Source organism: Penaeus japonicus, unplaced genomic scaffold, assembly GCF_977035675.1.
Source record: "Penaeus japonicus unplaced genomic scaffold, GWHDUDI00000001_assembly GWHDUDI00000031, whole genome shotgun sequence".
Classification (NCBI taxonomy): Eukaryota; Metazoa; Arthropoda; class Malacostraca; order Decapoda; family Penaeidae; genus Penaeus; species Penaeus japonicus.
The window spans coordinates 14,852,859-14,867,858 of NW_028234433.1; the positions used below are offsets into that span (position 1 = coordinate 14,852,859).

The 15,000-nt window shown below is 47.4% G+C and overlaps 1 protein-coding gene across 1 annotated transcript in view; it reads right to left on the reverse strand.

The window, feature by feature from the left end:
• The window catches only part of LOC122249079 (carbohydrate sulfotransferase 1), a gene marked incomplete in the record, with an annotated part of 71,378 nt that overhangs the window by 16,216 nt on the left and 40,162 nt on the right, over positions 1 to 15,000 (reverse strand).

A 15,000-nucleotide genomic window follows, 5' to 3' on the forward strand; every position in this document is an offset into this window, starting at 1 on the left:
TTGAAGGGCTTCTATTTTGTTGTGGTTGCTTTACTTTAGTGTTTGTGTTATTGTTACTTGATTTGAAATGGCAGAAAATGATCGTTCTTCGTAGGAATATTTTTGGTTATGATCTATATAGTTTGTAATATAACACGTGGTACTTGTTTTGTTTTAATTATTTGTTGTTTGGTTTTGCTATTTCATTTCATTCATATGCTATTATGTTTTCATTTGTCTTTTTATTTAGGAAAATTGCAGACTAAATTGTAAGACCGTTCGCTGGTAATGAGAACATTCAAAACTCTTCGGACTATCCCGCCTTGTTTCAAGTACGGACAAACTTTGTATTAACTACGAAGTACAAGACAGCATCAGGGCATTCCAGAGTAACTTTCAAACCATTCAAGGTAATATCTAGTTCAATTAAGTGTTTAATTACTAAAACGATATTCCTGACTCTCTATAATCCTTATTTGTTTTTTCTGCAATAACCTAAATTAAGTTTCCAATACTCAACGCAGGTTATATTAAACGTAATCGACAAGTGACAACATAGTTATATAATTATATATATCATCATCATTTATTACTACATTATAATCATGAATCATTATATGTATACATTAACTACATCCATCAATAACTATATATACATCAACATGAATCAATATATGCATAAATCATTCTCATTTTCATATTTCTGTTACACTGCAGACAATAAATCCCTTCCATGAGCATATCATCATATAATTAAGCAAAGATTATCATCAATATTTTAAACAAAGAACTTCTCCTTCCACACTCCATTTAACTCACACCTCATTACCATTCATCTCCCCTCCCCCCTCCCCCTCCCCCTCCCCTCCCCTCTCCCTCCTAAGTGAAATTACTTACCAAATAAAAGACGGACCCAATGAATAAATGAGAAGAAAACTTATATCTTTTACGAGATATGATAAGGGTGGGGAGGGGGAGGAGAGAGGAGAGAGGGAAGGGGAGGGGAGGAGAGAGGGAAAGGGGAGGGGAGGAAAATGGAAATTAACGGGGTGGGGAGTAAAAGTGAAAGGGAAGGGAGGGGGAGGGGGTAGAAATATGAGGTATGAGGGAGAGAGGGTGAAGAGGGAAGAAGAAAAGGAAAGAAAGAGGTTAAGGTTGAGGAAGCAGAATAAAGATGGTAAGAAGGGAGGCGGGAGAAAAGGAATGGGAGAAGAGGGGACGGGGGAAAAAAGAAGGTGGACAGAGAGAAGGAAGAGAGAAATGAGGGTGTGGAAAAGGGAGGGACAAAGAGGAGAGAATGGTAAAAAGAGGAAAGAAAGGGGAAAAGCATACAACAGAAGGAAAAGGAAAGGGAAAGAAGGACGGTTGCAGTAGAAAAGAGAGTGAGAGGCAACCCCAAGAATCATAACCCAAGGACGACCCTCTCCGCCAACATAAACGGGAGAGTCGTAAAATAAATTGAGAGGCCCTAAGAACGACCTGAAAACTCTGCATGGACAATAGAACTTCCGAGAAGGTCTTTGTGGCTTGCTAAAATGATGGCTTCGAAAGGACTCGTGTGTGGTCTTTATGTGGCTTCGAGTTACCTGAAGTTTGGGGGACCGAGGATATGTGAGCACTGATATATATATATATATATATATATATATATATATATATATATATATATATATATATATATATATATATATATATACATATATATAAAATATATATATATACATATATAATACATATATATACATATATATATATATATATATATATATATATGATATATATATATGGATATGTATATATATATATATATATATATATATGTATGTGTGTGTGTATGTATGTATATATGTATGTATGTATGTATGTATGCATATATATGTATGTGTGTGTGTGTGTGTGTGTGTGTGTGTGTGTCTGTGTGTGCGTATATGTGTTGTTGTTGCTGTGTGTGTATGTATGTATGTGTGTGGGTGTATGAGTTTCCGCGTGCGTGTGTGATAAACAATTGATATAGAATTGCGTTTATCACCGATTATCATTTGACCCCACAAATTACACCTGGTATTAATAATGAAGGTATCATGCTTAGAATGAGAGACAGAGTGGGCGAAGGGAAATTGTGAAAAGAGGAAGAGAAGAGAAAAGAAAAGGATAGAAATGAGAGGATGAAAACTAACCACCGAAGTTGGAAATTCTTAAGCACACAATCATGAGCAATCGGAGAGTTGAGAAGGGGAGACAGGAGATGAGAAGAGAGAGGGGGGAGAGGGAAAAGGAAAGGGTGTGAGAGAGAGAGAGAGTGAGAGAGAGAGAGAGAGAGAGAGAGAGAGAGAGAGAGAGAGAGAGAGAGAGAGAGAGAGAGAGAGAGAGAGAGAGAGAGAGAGAGAGAGAGAGAGAGAGAGAGAGAAAGAGAGAGAGACAGAGAACGAGAGAGACAGAGAGAGAGAGAGAGAGAGAGAGAGAGAGAGAGAGAGTCCGATCTGTCTTTGTACTCTCTGATAAGAATCGATTCTCTCGGTCTATATTGATATTTAGTGCGGATATGGCATGATCTTTATATGAGAGCTATGATAGTCAAGAGAGAGAGAGAAGCGTCGAGAGAGAGAGAGAGAGAGAGAGAGAGACTTGTTGGAGAGCGAGAGAGAGAGAGAGGGTTGGAGGGGCTGAGAAGAGAGAGGCACGTGGGAGTTGGGTGGGTGAAGGAGATTGGATGTAGTGAGAGGTGGAGATGAAGGAGGGAGGAGAGAGGAGTTAGAGCAGAAGGGAGGGAGTAGGGGAAGAGAGAGAGAGAGAGAGAGAGAGAGAGAGAGAGAAAGAGAGAGAGAGAGAGAGAGAAAGAGAGAGAGAGAGAGAGAGAGAGAGAGAGAAAGAGAGAGAGAAAGCCTCGTTGAGTGGAAGAGGGATAGGGAGAAGGGGAGGGGGTGGCTCCGAAAAGAGAAAAGCTCGTTAACACGAGCGAGGAGTATCGACGCTCTGACTGGACGTCTGAAATGGGAACGTCGGGACTAAGCTGTGGGTGCGGGTGGTATGAGCGGGGGGGGGTACGCTGCCGGCGGCCACAAATCCGCTCGCACGGCCTCCCCCACCTCTCTCCATAACCCCCCAGGCTCATCCCCTCATCCCCTCTCCTCCTCACCCCTCCATATCCCTCTCTACCCCTCTCCTCCTTACCCCTAACTTACCCCCTGTCCCCTCCCCTCCCCTTCCTCGCCCCCGGAAACGAGAAGTCAAGTTGGGAGAGAAAAGAAAAGCAAGAATTATTGGGGAAGTTCTTCGGAAGAGGAAAGGGGAAGGGAGCGAGCGGCGGCTTGAGGAGTTGGAGGACAGGAGGAGGAGAGCAAAGTGGGAGAATAGGAGGCTAGAAGAGCGAGGAAAAGGGAGAGGGAGGAGCGAGAGATGGAGGAGCCGAGAAGGAGAAGGCCGCGAGGAGGGGGAGGTGTGAGCAGTTAGCGTCGAGGCGGTAACAAAAAGCAGCAGGTATAGAGCTAGGCCCTAACGCGCGGAGGTGGATCTGGTGCGCGGGTAGAGTTGATTCAGATTACAGACATTTGCCTACTCTTCTTCTTGCACATCTTACCTATTCTGCGGGAGGTTCTTAAAGTGGTACAAAGAGGATGAGGATGTGTATTAAAAGAAAAAAGGAAACCGAGTGAGAGGCAAAGAAAAGATAAGAAGATACGTAGGATGAAGTAGTAGGGGATTCGGCAGGAGGAGGAAGGAAAAACAGTTGGGAAAGGCAACCAGGGGGAGAGAGTAGAGGAGAGAGAGAAAGAAGGAGCGAAGGAGAGAGAGAGAAGAGGGGGAGGAACGGGAATGCACATACGGGGGTGCAACTGCTTCACGAAACATGAGTGAAAAATAGACAGTGATAAGACGGAGGCTGAGAAGGGGGTAAGGGGGACGCAGGATTTAGTTGGAGGGGGGGGGGGGGAGGGAGAGGGAGGAATGGAAGGAGGGAAAGCGAGGCAGGAGGAAGAGAAATGACGAAGCGTGTGAGGAGGAGAGGAGTTTGAGAGGAAGAGAGGAGAAAGAGGAAGAGGAAGAGGAGGGTAGGAGGAGGAGGAGGGGGACGAGGGGGTGAAAGAGGAAGAGGAGAAGTGAAAGGCAGAGGAGGAGAGAGAGAAAGAAGGAGCGAAGGAGAGAGAGGGAGAACGGGGACGAGGAGGAGGGGGAAAGGGAAGAGGGAGCGCTGGAGGGAGAGAAGGAGGAAAAGGAGAAGGAGGAGGAAGAGGAGGAGGAGGAGAAAGGAGTCGCTGAGGGAGGTAGAAAATAAAAGAGAAAAGAAGTTAGGAGAAGAAATATTATAAAAAGATAAGAGAGAAGAGGATGAGATAAAGAGATGAGGATGAAGTGGAAAATGATTAAGTGAAGAAGAATGAGCGGAGATGGAAAAAACAGAAAGAAAGAGGAAGAGGAGAGAGAGAAGAAGAAGAGGAGGGGAGAAGAATAATAGAGAAAAAAGATATTAAAGAAAAAAGGAAAGCAAAAAGAAGATAGAGGAAGTGGAGAAGAGAAGAAGAGTGAAGGAAAGGAATCCGTAATATAAAGATAAGAGGAGGAAAAAGAAGAAAATGTTAAAAGAAAAAAAAAAAAAGAGAAGAAGGAAAAAGAGGAGAAGGAAAAGGAAGAGGAGGAGAAGGGAAAGGAAGGGAACGCAGGAGGTGGAGAAGGAGAAAGAGAGAAGATGGGAGAGGGAAGAAGGGAAAAAGTAATGGGACCGAAGAAGGGAAAGAGGAGAAGTAGGGAATGGAGTAGTAGGAGGAGGGTGGAAGGAGTGGAGAGGGGAGTGGGTGTGGAGATTGGTGGGAGAATTATGGAAGAGTGGTGTGGTGTTGGGGTGGAAGAAGAGAAAGAAATAGGAAATTTTACTGAAAAAAAAAAGAATATGTAATGAGGAGAAGGAACAAAAAAAAATAAAAGAAAAATAAAAATAAAAAAAAAAGAAAAAAATAAAAAAAGAGGAGTTGGGGAGTGAAGCGTGGTGATTGGAAGGATAGAAGGCAGAGTGAGAGTGAGGTATGAGGGTAGCTGGAGGTTGGGGTTTATAGAAGTAGGAAAAGAAAGAAAAAGGAGAAGCAGAAGGAGGAAAAATGAAGGGAGCGGAGGAAAGAGAAGGAGAGGGGGAACGTGGAGGAAGGAGAACGGGGAGGAGGAGGAGGTGGAGGAGGAGGAGAAGGAAAGGGAGCACAGGAGAAAGAGGGAGAGGGGGGACGTGGGGAAGGAGGGAGAAGGAAAAGAAGTAGTAGGAGGAGAATGGGGAAAGAGAAAGAAGGAGAAGAAGGCGAGAAATAACAATAATAATAATAATAAGAAGAAGAAGAAGAAGAAGAAGAAGAAGAAAAAGAAGAAGAAGAAGAAGATAAAGAAGAAGAGGAGGAGGAGGAGGACGACGACGAAGAGAAAAGAAGGCGGAGGGAAATTCCACAAACGCCTCATTCTACACCGGTTCCAAATTAGGTTAAGTTAATTAAATTTGAATTTCCCCGGGCGTTTCCGCTGGCTTTTCCTTCTCCTTTTTTCCCTCAAATTTCGATACAGTGGATGGGGGGATGGGGGGGGGGGATTGGAGGGGGAAGGGGAGGGGGAGAGGGGGAGGGGGGCAGGTCCTTATCGAAGACATCAAGAGGTCCAAGTTAAGAGATGCGAGGAGGGAGGGGGGGTAAGGGGGTGGGGAGTGGGAGGAGATAAGGGGATAAAGAAGACGAAGGAAGAGAAAGTGAAGAAGAAAAGATAAAAGATGATAATGATGATGTTGGTGATGATGATGATGATGATGATGATGATGATGATGATGATGATGATGATGGTGACAAAAAGAGGATTATGATGATGATGGTGATAATAATGAGGGTGATGATGATGATGATTATGGTGATTATGAATGATAATGACAATGACAATGATAACGATAATGATAATGACAATGATAACGATAATGATAATGGTAATGACAATGATAACGATAGTAAAAAAAAAGGAAAAAAATATGGGACAAATAAGAGAAAAATACAAGAGAAAGAAAAAAAACACTTAAAAGAGAGATAGAAAACAAAAACAAAGCAGAAAGAGGTCAGAGGAAAGAAAAGAGGTCAGAGGAAAGAAAAGAGGTCAGAGGAAAGAGCAGAAGAGGGATATTGAGGTTAACAAGCTTCATCGGCAGATAACGAGGGCGGAATGGGAAGGCAAGTGGAAGGCGTGCACGGGAGGAATCTGCGTGTGGACACCAACATGGACACATAAACACATATGTGGGAGGGTGGGTGGGAGGGGAGGAGGGAGGGAGGGTGGGAGGGAGGGAGGGTGGGAGGGAGGGGAGGAGGGAGGGGAGGAGGGAGGGAGGGTAGGAGGGAGGGCAGGAGGGTAGTAGGGTGGGTCGAAGGAAGGGAGGGAGGAAAAGAGGAAGAGAGAGAGAGAGAGAGAGAGAGAGAGAGAGAGAGAGAGAGAGAGAGAGAGAGAGAGAGAGAGAGAGAGAGAGAGAGAGAGAGAGAGAGAGAGAGAGAGAGAGAGAGAGAGAGAGAGAGAGAGAAAGTGAGAGAAGAGAAAGAAAAAGAGAGAAAGAGAAGAGAAAAAGTGTGACAAAAAACCCACGAAACTAAAGCCATGATCTCTCTTCCTTATCTTTAATAATTTTGGCCATTATGTACTTGGGAAGATAAGAAAGTCTGATTGGAATTCCTGAGACCTCCCAATCCGACAAGATCTCGCCATTAATTAATATGATTTGATCAAGCACGATGCAACTTTAATCCGATACGAAGCGTCCTATCAGAAAGGATGGAGGTATTACCTCATCCTTCCCCCTCCTGCTCCCTCCCTCCACTCCTCCTTCCCCTCCTACCCTTCCGATCTTCCCTTTCCTCCGACTCTCCGTTCCCTCCGACCCTCCCTTCCCTCCGACCCTCCCTTCCCTCCGACCCTCCCTTCCCTCCGACCCTCCCTTCCCTCCGACCCTCCCTTCCCTCCGACCCTCGCTTCCCTCCGACCCTCCCTTCCCTAAGTGTGCAGTAACTCGTGGAGGTTAAATCCTGCTGGGACTAACTGGGGAGGGGCGTCGGTAGGGGACTGGGGGTGAAGCCGGGGGCAGCGTGGTGCGCGGGGGCGACCCGTAGGGATAAGACGGCAGCCGCACCGGGCAGGGAGCATTAGCCAGGAGCCAGGCGACAGGCGACCGGGCAAGTGAGGGCCCGTGGGAGCCAGTCGCCCGGGAGAAAGGTGCCAGATCCCGGAGACGAGGCGAATGGCGAAAGGAGACCAGGAGCACCAGGTGAACGGGGCCACAACCGGGGCCACCGGGGACAGGGTCCGAGACGCGCCGATCGCCCGTGAGGTCGCTGCGGCCGGTCGCGAGCTAGCGCCGGGCCGTTGCACGGGGTTGCGCACGGGGCACGGGCGCCCGTCGATAGGACGCCCGTCCCTCCCTTCCTTCCGACCCTCGCTTCCCTCCGACCCTCGCTTCCCTCCAAACTTCTTTTCATTCCTGTCCTCCTTTCTCTGCAAGCCTTCCATCCCTCCATCTTCCTTACCCTCCCTTCTTAACCCATCTTCTTTGCCGCCCTTTCTTCTGTCTACCTACGTTTCCATTTTATCCTTCTTTTCCTCTTGCTCTTGTTCTCCCCTACTTACATTCCTTTGTGAATCTTCTTTTAACCCATATCCCTCCTTTTCTCCTTCCTATCCCTCCACCTCCCTGATCTATCTAACCTCTTCCCTTATCCCTTGCGACACGCCTTTTCCCTACCTTCCCTTCTCTCCCTTCTCCCTTCCTCTTCTCATCCTTCTCCACGTCTCTCCTCCTCACCCGTTCTCCTTTCCCTCACCTGTTCATTCTCCCTTTCCTCTTAATCTCCCTACTTCCTCTACCCCTCTCCCTCTTTAATCTGCTCCTCTTTTTTCCTTTCCCTTTTCCTTTCTCCCTTCTCTCTACTCCCTACTCCCTTCTCCCTTCTCCCTTCTCCACTAAGAGGGGAAGGATCCCTTATAACCTCCCTCGTCTCCCCTTCTCCCTTCTCCCTTCTCTCTTCTCCCTTCTCCCTCACCCTTCTCCCTCTCCCTTCCTCCCCTCCTCCCTTCTCCCTTCTCCCTTCTCCCTTCTCCCTTCTCCCTTCTCCCTTCTCCTTCTCCCTCTCCCTCTCCCTCTCCCTCTCCCTCTCCCTCTCCCTCTCCCTCTGCCTCTCCTTATCCCTCTCCATCTCCATCTCCCTCTCCCTCTCCCTCTCCCTCTCCCTCCACTTTCCATCTACTATTCGGGGATAGAAATTGGATTAAAAACTTTATATTGGTAAAATGCGATCTTGAATTCTTATTCCTATACCAAGTGGACGGGTGTGCGTGCATTACTTGGAGAGGGAAGGAAGGGAAGGGGAAGGGAAGGAGAAGGGAAGAGAAAGTAAGGGAAGGGGAAGGGAAGGAAAAGGAAGGGAAAGGGAAGGGGAAGCTAAGGGAAGGGGGCACCCAGAAGGGGATAGGGAAAATAGGGAATAGGGACAAAAGGGAAAAGGGCAAGAAAAGGGGGAACGAGGAAAGAAGGAAAGAAAGCTAAGGGAGAAAAATAAAAAAAGAGAAGAATGAAAAAGGAAGAGGAAAAAAAAAAACGAAAAAAAAAAAAAAAGAAAAAGAAAAAAAATCAAAAAAAAAAAAAAAAAAAAAAAAAAATAAAAAAAAAAAAAAAAAAAAAAAAAAAAACAACAGAAAAATTTAAAAAATTAAAACTGAAAAGAAAAAAAAAAGGGAAAAAAAAAAAAAAAAAAAAAAAAAAAAAATAAAAAAAAAAGACTAATAATAAAAAAATAAAAAAAAAACAAAAAAAAAAAGAAAAAAAAAAAAAAAAAAAAAAACAAAGAAAAAAGAAAAAAAGAAAAAAAAAAAAAAAAAAAAAATAAAAAAAAAAAGAAATAAAAAAAAAAAAAGAAAAAAAATAGGAAAAAAAGGGAAAGAAACAAAAGACAAAAAAAAAGAAAAAATAAAAAAAAAAAAAAAAAAAAAAAAAAGGACACAAAAAACAAAAATAAAAAAAAAAAAAAAAAAAATAAAAAAAAAGGAAAAAAAAATTTAAAGGGAAATAAAAAAAAAAAAAGCCCTAAGGGAAGGGGAAGGGAAGGGGAAGGGAAAGCTAAGGGAAGAGAAGGGAATGAAAAGGAAGGGAAAGGGAAAGGGAAGGGGAAGCTAAGGGAAGGGGCAGGGAAGGGGAAGGGAAGGTTAAGGAAGGGAAGGGGAAGGGAAAGCTAAGGGAAGAGAAGGGAATGAAAAGGAAGGGAAAGGGAAAGGGAAGGGGCAGGGAAGGGGAAGGGAAAGCTAAGGGAAGAGAAGGGAATGAAAAGGAAGGGAAAGGGAAAGGGAAGGGGAAGCTAAAGAAAGGGGAAGGGAAGAGGAAGGGAAGGAGAAGGGGAATCTAAGGGAAGAGAAAGGAAGGGAAGGGGAAGCTAAAGAAAGGGGAAGGGAAGGAAGTAGAAAGGAAGGGAAGGGGAAGGGAAGATGGACGGAAGGAGGAGGGAAGGGGGAGAAAGAAAGGTAAGGGAATGAAAAGGAAAGAAGGGAGAATAAGAGAAAGAGATTGGGGTAGAGAAGAGGAGAGAGGAGAAAAGGAGAAGGATGAGGAGAAAAGGAGAGAGGAAAAGAAAGAGGGAGAGAAAGAGAGAAAGGAAGAAAAGGAGAAGGAGGAGGAGGAAGAGAGAGAAGATAATAAAGAGAAAATGGAAGAGAGAGAGAAGGAAGAAAAGGAAGAGGGAAAGGAAAAGGAATGTTGAGTCCTGTACTATATGTGATGCTAAAGTAAATTTTTCAATTCCCTTTGATAGCAGATTGTGTTGTTTCCCAGAGGAGTGGTTTTCGAACTGAAAGTGTGATATATCAAAAGCTCTTTATTGACAGTGTAGTCTCACCTAAGAATAAATAAATATACAAATAACATAAAATAGATAAATCATAGGTATAATAGTCCATGATTAGGTAACTGAGCAACCCTCTTTCTCTCTCCGTCTCTCATGCCACTGATTATGCTTTCTATATAATTCCTTGTTAAATACTTTAGTCAGTCTTAACCTGGCAATTCCTGCTCCTTATGTGTGGTTCCTGCAGCTGCCCTAACAGCTGTGTTTCTTTGGGAAGCCCTGAGGCATAGAAAGTCGCCCAAGAGGTGTACATAAACCAGGACAGAGAAGGATCTCAGACAGAGAAGGGACAGACAGAGAGAAGAACAAGCAGAGCGAGTCCACCAATAAAGACCATGATATGTGAGCGTCTGTCATATCCACCGGGTACAACGGGCGAAACTAGTGGATCACAACCGATAGCAGCTAAAGACAACTAGCGGCATCGAATGGCTTACGCCCCCCCCCCCCTCTCTCTCTCTCTCTCTCTCTCTCTCTCTCTCTCTCACCTTCCTCACTCTCTCTCCTCTCTCTTCATCTCCTTCTCTGATAAACTCCTCTCTTCTCTTCTCTCTCTCTACTCCTGAACTCCTCCTCGCTCAGATCTTATCTCATCTCTCTCTCTTCTCTTCCTCTCACTGCCGGGAGTCTCCTTCTCTCCTCTCCTTCTCTCCCTCTCGTCTCCCTTCTCTCTCATCTCTCCTCTCTCCCATTCTCCCTCTCAAATCTCAAGTGTTCTCTCAGTCAATCTCTCTCTCCTCTGCCTGTTCTCACTCTCGTTCCCGTTTATCTATATATCTATAAAAACTGTAGAAAAAAAATGAATGTAAACTTAATGAAGCAGGTCAGTTCTTTCAACCAGACGCTTTACTATCAATTGCATAAATTATATACACCTTGCTTCTTTAATGTTTCAAACTTATCTGAGAAAATGTGATAATATACATACTGCCCAACCTCTAAAGAGAGAAAGAAAAAAAAAAGAAAAAGAAAAAAAACATACAATAAGGAAATACTTACAAATAGCAATGTGTAGATGATAAATGATAACTCTGTCGGCTATCAAATCCAGAAGCTAACTACGAAACAGATGCGTTTGCAACATATTCTAAATAAGCAGAGATTTTTTACATCGTATTTTGAGAGAGAAAATAAAGGCTAAAAAGTCCTTTGGCGCTGGAGTAAGTAGACTCGATTTCCATATCAAAGGACCATGGAAGCGTTCCATCGCATTACTAAGATAGGATTCCAGTTTGTGCGTATGTATATATATATATATATATATATATATATATATATATATATATATATGTTGTGATATATATATATTATATATATATCAATGACACAGAAAACACACAGGAAACACGTTTATGAACACACACACACACACACACACACACACACACACATATATACATATATCAATGACAATACCATGACACCAAAACCAACAATAATGATAATAAAACAATGACACTGCTCGCTTATTCCAGCTCCTACCCCTTCCCTTCCCCATCCCCGAACTCACCTTCCTCCCTCCCCTCTCCTAACTCCCCTTCCCCTGCCCATCTATCTCCCTGCCCTTCAAACATGCCTCCGTCGTCTCCTCCCCCTCCCCTCCCCTCAGCCAAACTACCATCCCCCTCACCTCAGGCCTCTCACCACTCATCTCCCCTAAGTCACCTTATCCCTCGACCTCAAATCACCAACTCTCTCCGCTCCCACACCCTCAGTTACAAATCTACCCCTCCAACCTCATACCTCTCTCTCTCGTCCCCTTCGCCAGCCTGGTTCCCCCTCTCCTCCCATCCTAACACTTATCTCTCCTTCCATTCTCGTTTTTCTTTTTCCCCATCATTCATGGCGCCATCCTCCCCCTCCATTCTTTCCCTTCCCCTCCTCCTCACCCCCTCCTCCTCCCCTTTCGCCCATGATCCCCATTCCATTTTACCGCCTCCACCCTACTCTGTGATCCCCCTCCCAATCTTTGTCACAACGTGGCCAGTCAAACAAACTTTCGCCTTGTGTCATCATCAACAAAAACCAACTGGATACCCTTGACAAGCTTCAAAACATTCTCCCACAAGCCCAACACCACACAGAATATGGTGCTATACCCACCCATGCTCCCATACACTACCAAAAACCCACACCCTTGAACTCACCGATCAAAAAGTCCCCTCACACTATCATCAAAGGGAATCAACCCTCTCAAAAACCCTCCCTCACCCACATCCGTCTCACACCATCCGCTCCCGCTCCTATAGCCCTCCCCTCGCCCTTCATGATCAACACTTACGCTTCACAGCCTCCCTTCAAAAACAGATTCAACCACTCACGACCATCTCAACAACACACCAACACTAGTGCCCACCGCCTTACCATGCGAGCCCTCGAACAAACCCTCGATCAGATTGTACTACCTCTCACACTTATTAATAGACCCCTTCCCTACCGCTGAATATACCTCTATCATGCCTTTTCTCAATAATCCTCGTGTCTCTTCTCGCTCATCCTGCCCTTTAGAGGCTCCTCCCCTTCACCTCACCCCTCCCCTAAGAGACCTTCAAGTGCAAAAGCCCACCCCTCCAAACCCTCTTCCCCTTCACACCCACATCCCCTCCCGTTGTTTCACTGCTCCTCTTCCTCTCCGTCATTCCTCTTCGTCTCCCTTCTGGCTCTCAACTTCTTCTTGCTCCCTCTCTCATCCTGCTCATCCCCTTGTTTACATTAGATCCGGCTCCTCCTCTCCTCCCTTCTACTCCTCTCCTCTCGCTCGCTTCCGTACTACGTCGCCCTTCCTCATTCTTCTTAAAGCTCCTCTCTAGCTCTCCAAATTCCCCCATCAACTCCTCTCCTGTGTCCGATCCTGATCCTCTCCCATTCTGTCGCTCCGTTCTCAATTCTCTGCCTATTCAGCTCGACTTTTATTCCACGTCTTCCTCCTAGCCTCTCCGGCGATCCCTCTTCTTCCTACACTCCTGGCTCTCTCCGTCTCCCTCCTGTGGCATTACCATGCCAACCACTATATCAGATTCGCTCGGGGTCTCCTCATAGATTCACTCCGCGCCTAATCATACTGCCTCCTATATTGTCCTTAGTCCTCCCTCGCCCTCGCTTAGGTCCTCTTTCCTCCACGCCCTCCCCCCTACCCCCTCTCTTTCTCCCTCTCCCTCCCTCTTCTCCCTTCCACCCCGCTCCTCTCCATGGGGCTCCTCCCCTCTCCTCTCGCTTTTCCCCCATATCCCTCCTCACCCCCCTCTTCCTCCCTCCTGCATCCATCCCCGTCCTGTCCTCCTCTCACTCCCAGGACCTTCGTCTCTCTCCCCTTCTCCACTTTCGCTCATCATCTCTCCATCCTCCACCTTATTCTCTCCCCACTCGCCGCTCACCTCACCCTCCCCTCACCCTCCCCTACCCCCCTCCCTCTCCCTTCCCTCTTTGGGCACTCCTCACTGCCCCTCTGTCCTCACCCTTCTCCTGTCTTCCACTCCTCCTCCTCCTCTCCTGGGCCCCCCACGTCTCTCCTCGACCGTTCTGGCTAGTCGTGTCCTTTCAGCCCCCCCCCCTCTCCTCTGTAACCTTTCTCCTTTTCTCCCTCCAGTCCTCTCCTTCTTGCTCGTCTCCACTGCGACCGCTCCTCCCCTCAAGTGTGGCATCCTCCTCCTTCCCTCTAACCTTCCTCGTTCCTCTCCTCTTTCCTATCTCCTCTACTCTCCTGCCTTCCCTTTTCTTCTTCTTCTGTCCTCTCCTTCCTCGCTCCCCTCGATTTTCCACCTTCTCTTCTCCGCCTCTCCTCTCTCGCTCCTCTTGTATCCTCCACTCTCTCATTCCTTCCTTCACCTCTCTTCCTCTTCCCCCTTCTCCCCCTCCTCCCCTCTCCCTCCCCAAAATCCCCTCCCCGACCGCCCTCCCCTCCACTCTCCCTCTCTCTCCTCTCCTCTCTCTTACTCCTCTCCTCCATCCTCTCCTCTCCGGTTCTCCCCTCCCTTATTTTCCTCTCCTCTCGATCACTCTCCTCTCTCCTCTCTTTAGCGCCCTCCCCTCCCCTCCCCTCCCCTCCCCAAGCACCTCTACCACCTCTCTCCTCGTCCTCCCCTCATCTCTTACCCCTCCCTTCAATCCTCACCTCCTCTCCCCTCGCTCCCCGTTGTTGTTCACCCTCCCCCTCCCCTTCCCTTTTCCTCCCCTTCCCCTTTCCCCTCCCCTTCCCTTCCCTCCCCTCCCCTCCCCTCCCCTCTCCTCTTCTCCCCTCTCCTCTCCTCTCCTCCCCTCCCCTTCCCTGCCTTCACTCTCCCCTCCCCTCCCCTTCCCTGCCTTCACCCTCCCCTCCCCTCTCCTCTCCTCTCCTCCCCTCCCCTCCCCCTTCGCCTTGCCTTCAACACCCCTATTTTCCCCCTTTTCCCCGACCCCTTCCCTGCCTTCCACCCGTGCGCATAATATTTCCCATTTCCATTCCGTCCCCGTTCACTCTCACCCCCTCTCCCCGCACCCTCCCCTCCCCTTCCCGACCTTCCCGATTCCCTCTCCCGTCCCTCCCCTCCCCTCCCCTCACCGCACCTATAATTCCGTCCCTCCCTTTCTTTTCTTGTCTTTCCCCTCCATTCCCCTTCTCCCCCATTCACCTCTAAACTCCCCTCCCTACCTCAACCTCTCATCCTTTTTTTTTCCCCCTCACCCTCCCCCTCAGCAGCCCGCCCCGCCCCTTCCCCTCCCCTCTGCCCTCCCCTCAAATACCCATCCCCTCTCCTCTCCTCTCCTCTCCTCCACCTCCCCTCCCTTCCCCTCCCCCTTCTCCGTCCCCCCCCTCCCCTCCCGTCTCCTCCCCTCCCCTCCCCTCTCCTCTCCTCCCTTTCCCTTCCCTCCCCTCCCCTCCCCTTCCCTCCCCTCCCCTCACCTCACCTCACCTCCTCTCCTCCCCCTCAGCTCCTTTCGTCGTTCCCCTCTCCTTCACCTCAAACTCCTGTCGCCTCTCCCCTCCCCTCAACCCTCCCCTTTACCTTCCCTTCACCTTCCCAGTCCCCTCCTCATCCCTCCCTCTCCTCTTCTCGCCTCTTCTCTTCTCTCCTCTCCTCCCCTCCCTCCCCTTCCTTCCCGGGCCTTCACCCTCCCCGCCCTTCCCCACCTCCCCTTGTCCCTGCCTTCAACCCTC